The sequence below is a fragment of the Gadus chalcogrammus genome, chromosome 7 (assembly GCF_026213295.1).
Source record: "Gadus chalcogrammus isolate NIFS_2021 chromosome 7, NIFS_Gcha_1.0, whole genome shotgun sequence".
NCBI classification, from domain to species: domain Eukaryota; kingdom Metazoa; phylum Chordata; class Actinopteri; order Gadiformes; family Gadidae; genus Gadus; species Gadus chalcogrammus.
The window spans coordinates 12,535,329-12,543,204 of record NC_079418.1 but is presented as its reverse complement, the minus strand read 5'-3'; positions in this window follow the sequence as shown (position 1 = coordinate 12,543,204).

The following is a 7,876-nucleotide window of genomic DNA, read 5'->3' as shown; positions in this document are numbered from 1 at the left end:
CCTTATTCTTATTATGTCTGCTTCTAATTGTTCGGTGGTTATTCCTGATTCCAGCAGCCTCCTTACGTAATCTTTTTCAGATTCTCGTGGTTGGCGGTCTGGCATTAGTTTCAAAAGATGTTTTGTTGTCTCTGAGTTCGTCCCGACCCCCTGTGAGGAATGGTACTCCCCTCCTCTTTTCTGGATGGGGGTATGGGTGTAGTATTTCACTCTGGCAGGAGCTGAATAGCTCAGAGGCCCTATTTTTAGTGGCGTGGTTGGAGGAGGTTCCCCTGTGGTTGGCCGGGTGTTGTAGAATGGGTTCCTTCCTCGATCCTCGCCTTCGGCCTCTCCATAGGTTCGCGGAGGTTCCCCTGTGGTTGGCCGGGTGTTGTAGAATGGGTTCCTTCCTCGATCCTTGCCTTCGGCCTCTCCATAGGTTCGCGGAGGTTCCTCTGTGGTTGGCCGGGTGTTGTAGAATGGGTTCCTTCCTCGATCCTCGCCTTCGGCCTCTCCATAGGTTCGCGGAGGTTCCTCTGTGGTTGGCCGGGTGTTGTAGAATGGGTTCCTTCCTCGATCCTCGCCTTCGGCCTCTCCATAGGTTCGCGGAGGTTCCCCTGTGGTTGGCCGGGTGTTGTAAAATGGGTTCCTTCCTCGATCCTTGCCTTCGGCCTCTCCATAGGTTTGCGGAGGTTCCTCTGTGGTTGGCCGGGTGTTGTAGAATGGGTTCCTTCCTCGATCCTTGCCTTCGGCCTCTCCATAGGGGATGGTGTGTCCCTGCCCCTTCCATTCGTTTCTCCTGGTTAGGTTTGGGTGGGGCTCTGGAGAGTAAGTCCTGTCTCTGTGTCTATTATGAGTGTGAGCGTCTGAATGGGGTTGGGAGTCCATGATCTGTCTGGTTTCCCAATCTACTTTGGCTTTTGTCATCACGCTTCTGTCCCTTGTTATGCATCCCAAATGACAGGCGTCATAACCACTGGCCATGTATGATTCTTTCCAAGGTTTCGTTATCCCAGGATAGTTGCAGATTTGTGTGGATGTGGGGGCTCTTTCCACCAGCTGTCTTTCCCTCCTGGATGGCTCATACCAGTCCGGTTCCCACGGCTCAGGGGCCCGGGGCTCTGGGACCTGTTCGAACATCGTTAGGACAGGATGTTTACGTGAGGGGTAACCTGGATCCCTGCACATTGTCTCGGTTCTACACGGGTATTTGTCAGGGTCTATATCCCTACACCTATACCCTGGCACTCCCTGCCTCCTTCCTCTCGGTGGGTTATACATTTCGTATTCCCCCTCCCCTTCACTCTCCTCTCCATATATTCCTTCTGCTGAGGAGGGTGGTTGTGGTCTTAGTTTGCTCGTTGATTTTGATTGTTCCTTGGTGGGATTCTGATTTTTACCCTCCCAACTTGGTTTTATCACTGTTGCCTCTTTCTTGTTTCGGCACTGACATTCGGGCATTGACGTCCCAGCTGTTGGTTCCTTTGTTGGGTTTTGATTCCGGGTAGAGGGTTCCTCCCTCTGTGCCTCCAGGGATCTGTGGGACCATCCTGGGTGTTTATGAGATGGGAGTGTGTGACTCTCTTCTCTTTGTTGCCGGCGGGGCTCGGGATACCGATAGTCTGGTACTTGGTATAGACCATGAGCCCTCTGCACTTGACTATGCATGGGGTCTCTTCCACGGTTAGGGTTGATCAGTCCCCTAACTGGGATTGGCCTTACTATTATTGGAGCCGGATTTAGATTTGGGGTGGCTATGTCCATTAGTGTGGGATATTGCACTGGACCATGATCCTGTTCTGGGTTTCCCCAGAAGGCCGAATGTTGTGGCTTCTCCAGTTCCGAACCCCTATGGTTATATGCGGGGGGCCTGTATTGGTCAAAAACCTGGGTCCCCTGGGCCGGTGGGGCCCCCGGTTTCTTCTGCTCTCTTCTTTGTGGCCTGTAGATTAATTCGGCTTGGGGGGTTCCTCTATTTCGGGGGGGGTCGAGAGTCACTCGATCTGTCAACTGTTCCGTCAGTTCTTCATACTCTTCTACCGAGTGGGTCACCAGAGTGAAACGAATGGTGGGGTTTGCCCAGATCAGTCTATGGAAGGCCAAGGTAAACACATGTGTTTCATATTGGAAAACACCACCACTAAACACTGGCAGGACAATCCTGATTGGGGGGGGTTCCCCCATATCGAGTACCATCTGTACCCCTAGGTTCATCACTTCCTCTAGCACCACCTGTTGGTCTTCGACAGTCTGGTGCCCCTGCCTGGGGAGGTAGCAGCAATGCACTATTCCTACCAGTCCATGTTCCTTGTTTATTTGTAGGTGGGCTGATGGGGTGTGGAATGGTAGCCGTTTATTTTGCCTTTGATCCTGAGTAAACCTATCCGTAAGTGTGGGGAATCTATCCCTCAGTGCTCGAGCGGCACCCGAATCATGGGCTAGACTTGGATTGGTGGGATTCAACACATAAACCTTTTCTCCCGGTCCTCGGGGCAGAGGACAGCTCAACAGGTCTCCCTGGTATATGGTCACCTGTCCTTCCTGCCATGGTCCTCTTACGAAATCTGAGGGCGCCCATGGCCCTGGTAACACGGACCCAGGTCTCTCTATCATCAGGGAGTTCCTTCGAGGAGGGACTGGGGAAAAGGCGTGTGGCGTTAATGCTCTCCCCGGTCCTCCGTGTCCCGGTCCTCCCTGAGGCTCATCATGTCCTTCCGAGATCTCCCAGTCCTCCTTGGTATCTACATCGACAGCTCGCTCCCCTATTTCAGAGGCAACTGTTCTGCTCATGTCTTATTTTTATTTATTTTATTTTTTATATTGAAGATTTTAGGGGGAATTTTTACTTTTAACGCAGGTTACCCCTTTATTAACCTATTTTATATTTAGGTGGGATTTTATTTTTAACTAGAATAACTTATTTTACTTTTTCATATTGAAACTTTTACGTGGACTTTTACTTTTTTAACGCAGGAAAAAAAAAATGGAATTTTATCTTTAACTAGAATAACTCTCTTATCAACCTTACTATACTTTTTCGGGGGCCAACCCTATTTACCAGGTGGAATATTACCTCTATCAAGAATAAATTACTCTGCCTGGCTCTTTAGACCAGTTGGACCTCGTTTAAATTGAAAATTAAATCGAATAAAAATAAAAAATAAGGTGGGCCGTTACTTTTAGCACAATTAACTCTTGTATTAGCCTATTTTATTTTTAGGTGGGATGGTACCTTTAACCTAAATAATAATATTTTTTTTTTTTTAGGGGGCTAACCTATTTTATTCTTTAAGACTATTAGATAAGGCTGCCTGGTTTTTTGGACCAGTCGGGCCTTGTTCAATTAAATATATGATGGCCTGGCTTCTTATACCAGTCGGACCTCGTTTAATTTCGAAGACAAAACGGCCTGGCTCTTTAGACCAGTCGGACCTCGTTTAACTTGAAAATTAAATCGAATAAAAAAATAAATAAGGTGGAACGCTACCTTTAGCACAATTAACTATTTTATTAGTCTATTTTATTTTTAGGTGTGATATTACCTTTAACCCAAATAATAATTATTTTTATTTTATTTTTTATTTTTTAGGGGGCTAACCTATTTTATTCTTTAAGACTACTTAGATAAGGCTGCCTGTTTTTTTGGACCATTCGGGCATCGTTTAATAAAATATATGATGGCCTGGCTTCTTATACCAGTCGGACCTCGCTTAATTTCTAAGACAAAACGGCCTGCATCTTTAGACCAGTTGGACCTCGTTTAACTTGACTTAACTTAATTAAATCGAATAAAAATAAAAATAAGGTGGAACGTTACTTTTAGCACAATTAACTCTTGTATTAGCCTATTTTATTTTTAGGTGTGATGTTACCTTTAACCCAAATAATCTATTAGGCGTGCTAACAAGCTGAAATAACCATTACTTGATAATTTTAATAGAATCAAAAACCATCAACCATTGCTATCAATACCAATGAACACCAATCAATTTTCTCACAGTTCAAAACCAAGACTGCCTAGTCCGTTGTCTAGTCACAGCCTCACAAGACACAAAATGGGGAAAAGACAACCATCAATTGACAATCGCAACAGGATCGCAATCATCAATCAACCATAAGTAATAATCAATGACCACAACCAATCACTATGCAACAATAGTTATTAATATTAATGATCAAAAAATAAAACCAAGACTGCCTAGTTCGTAAATTTAGTCACAGTCTATTTTATCCCGGGTGTGCGGTTCGTGCACTGGACTGCCTAGTTCGTTTGACTAGTCACAGCCCCACGTTGGGCGCCAAGTCGAGTGTTCGCACCGCATGCGCGGTGATTTATAGGAACTATTGCGTACGACACACCGCTCCGCAGAGGTGTGTGCCCTGGTCACTCTGTTAAGTCCCTTCACAAATACGAATTCAGACCTGACCCCCGTTTAGCGGGATCAAGAACTCTCTTGGTCAACACGAAACAATGATGTATCTTTTTGCCTTGTGAATGAACAAAACCTATTTTACGTCTCTGCCTTGTCACCCTCCATACACGTCAGTCACAATCAACCATTGCTTGTAATATGCGCCACTTACCGTGAGGGGATCAGCTGGGAGAGCGCGTCGTTATTGGCACGTCGTCATTGGTCCCCGGTTTCTCCGGGGACTAATAAAGACTAAACTAATGCTAAAGTGGATTCCTTCTCAAACCACCAAAACTTTCCGACCGGGTCAGGGAAGGGGTTTCAGACTAAACTAATGCTAAAGTGGATACCTTCTCAAACCACCAACACTTTCCGACCGGGTCAGGGAAGGGGTTTTTCCGAGGACCACTACTAAAAAGAAAGGAGTCTGAACCGAGCGCGGCGGTATCAGAGTCCTTAAGATGAAAACTATTGCTATGTAGGCCAGAGTTTTTTAGAGCAGAAAAGCAGAGGAGAGCAGAGCACAACACATCACACCATCAGAAGAACACCCAAGCACAGACTGAGCTCTCCCTGCAGATCTCTCTGCTTAACTATTTTGGTAACATAAGCTCTTTTGTTATACGTTTCCAAGTACTTTTCCCTTATTTTGCCCGAGGGGCAACACAAGAAGCTCATCACATGCCGAGTGTTCCCATATCATGGGGTCTAAAGGGACACACGTTCTTTGTATTCCTCTGATGTTTCTCCACGAGGAGATATGTTTAAGCATTCAATTTACTACATAAAAAGGGTATATAAAGTAAACAGTTGGCTCTATGATAAGACATTTTAAGGCACACAATTTAACACATAAGAATATATAAAGTAAGCAATTTACTTTATCATAAGATATATAAGGCACACAAAAAAGATAGAAGGTAAGCAATTCAATTTATCGTAATATATATAAGGCACACAAGAAGTTATAAAGTAAGCAATTCACTTTATCGTAAGATATATAAGGCACACATATTTATGTACGTGACCTTGTTGACAGCATGGTGTCACAGTATGATTCTGGAGTGATTCTGGAACGGCTAGGTGCATCAATATAGTGAGTCCTATTGGGACACACGTCATTACGAATGGAGCATTGATATCAGAAATCAACAACATAAGCTTGCTAAACAGCTAAAAAATGCATAGCTGGCTTGCAATAATGTGAAACAATTTACATGTAGAACTTTAAGGGGACATATTAAACCACCAGGTGTGAGTGTGATTAGCCATTACAAGCCGTTTTGAAAATGTGCAGCTTCTGACATCACAGGTGGGCGTGTCCACCTAGATGTATGACGGTTAGATGAGCAATGTTTGCTACAGTCCACTGGGTAGGCTGGTAGACTGATCTATCCAGCACACATCTAGGTGGACACACATCCCTTTTGTCTGTTTTTACATGTTAGGGTTGTCCAGGGGCTTACTTGACCACTCTGTGTTGGATCCCGGGGCCCCTTCTATGGCTTAATTAGGCCTGTCTCTCTCTCTCTCTCTCTCTCTCTCTCTCTCTCTCTCTCTCTCTCTCTCTCTCTCTCTCTCTCTCTCTCTCTCTCTCTCTCTCTCTCTCTCCTTTCACCCTCTAGCTCCACCTCTAGGTCCAGCTCCACCTCTAGGTCCAGCTCCACCTCTAGCCCCACCTCTAGAACCAGCTCCACCTCTAGGTCCAGCTCCACCTCTAAGGTCTAGCTCCACCTCTAGGTCCAGCTCCACCTTTAGGTCCAGCTAACAGTGGTTTTCTGCGGCATACGAGAGAGGATTAGGCTTCTCGGACTCTTTTAGTAAAACACAATGGTTTGTGTGGATGCGTGGAGCCAGTTCTGGACACACGTTGATTTTCTTGATGGCTACCGAGAGAGGTTTATTCTTCCTGGACACTTATAGTAGTAACGCTCCTTTGTATGTGGATGTGTAAAGCTCTTTGTCAGCAGCAGCTTATTTTTTATTTATCTCCATCTCAGTATAACATCATGGTGTGTGGCGAATTTCCTATAAGACCTCACTCACCGGGAGTGAGTGAGCACTCAACGATGCTTGGATTGTTTCATCGTCTGATGTTGCTAGTATAAACAATCCCTAAATGTGCGTTTAAATAAGGCAAAAAGTTCTCCAGCACCATAAACAAGTTTCTTAAAACTTCACTGTCTCCCGCTGAAAGTTTAAATTGGCCTCTTTTAAATCACAATGCTTCATTCGCATAATTTCCTGTACGGTATACCTAGGAGCTTGAAACTAGTGCAAAGCACGTGCCTAGAAGCCCAAACCACAACGTGCTCCCTTGCGTTAGCCTGGCACCGCCCACCTACCTACTTCCGCTCAGTTTTCATTTCCCTTCAGTACTAGGTCTGGGTCTGCTTAATATGAATGTGCTCCATGGAAACCAGATTTCTGGCGGTCCAATCAGCGAACAGAGGGAGTGGCTGAGAACGATGACGTCTAGGTCGCGCGCCAGTTTCAGTTGTAGTCAGAGAACGACAATGGAGAAGGATACGAGAGAAGCTATTCGGTCTGTTGTGGGATCGCTGCCGAAAATCGATCAATTAAAACTGGAGAAAGAACAAGCTTTGCTGAGTATTGTTTGTCGCCATGATGTTGTGGCGCTTCTCCCGACCGGGTTCGGGAAAAGTTAGATTTTCCAGCTGGCTCCGTTAGTGGTGAAGGAGCCGGTCCCGTCGCATGACATACGTCACGACCAAACGCTATGCGATTGGTTATGGCAGATCCAGAGTGGCACTTTGCAGATCCAATAATTGTAAAACTTCTACAGACACCCGCCTCCAAGTGAGTGAACCTTTGTCAATTGACAAACGTTCACTCACTTGGAGGCAGTGACGCCTCCCCTTAGGATTACCTTTCCGTAACTATGAGCATGAAATCGTGTGATACTGAGATGATCATATCAAACAGAATAGGCAATAAAAAGCATGTGTCATCTGTTAAAGAAACACCTTCATATGGAAGGCCATTAGAGCAAATAATGAAATGTCACATTAACACGACCGAATGTTGCATGTTAATATTCTGACGTATTCTAACGCCAATAAAATTGATAAATGACAGTGCCTTTTCTGGTTGTGGCCAATGAGGGACCTTGAATCAAGGCAGACATAGATGTTCATGATGATGAGGTTCTGTAATAATGTCGAACAACAACGCAAGGGTAACCTGGTCCTACCAGACCATCGTACTTCATTTCATTTGTACAGAAGGTCTGGAACTGCTCATGAATTGAGTAGTTCCAGACCTTCACTCAATATCATACATTATGTTTCCCCCTCTGTGATCCTATCATTTTCAAACTTGGCAATGAAGTATATTAACATATATAGCCTGCATGAAACACCAAGATTGCAAACAGGCAAAATATCCAAGATTCCCATCTTCAGAACATGTTTTTTGCACGGCAGACCAATGTCTATAACGACCACTGGTCCATAATAACGTAG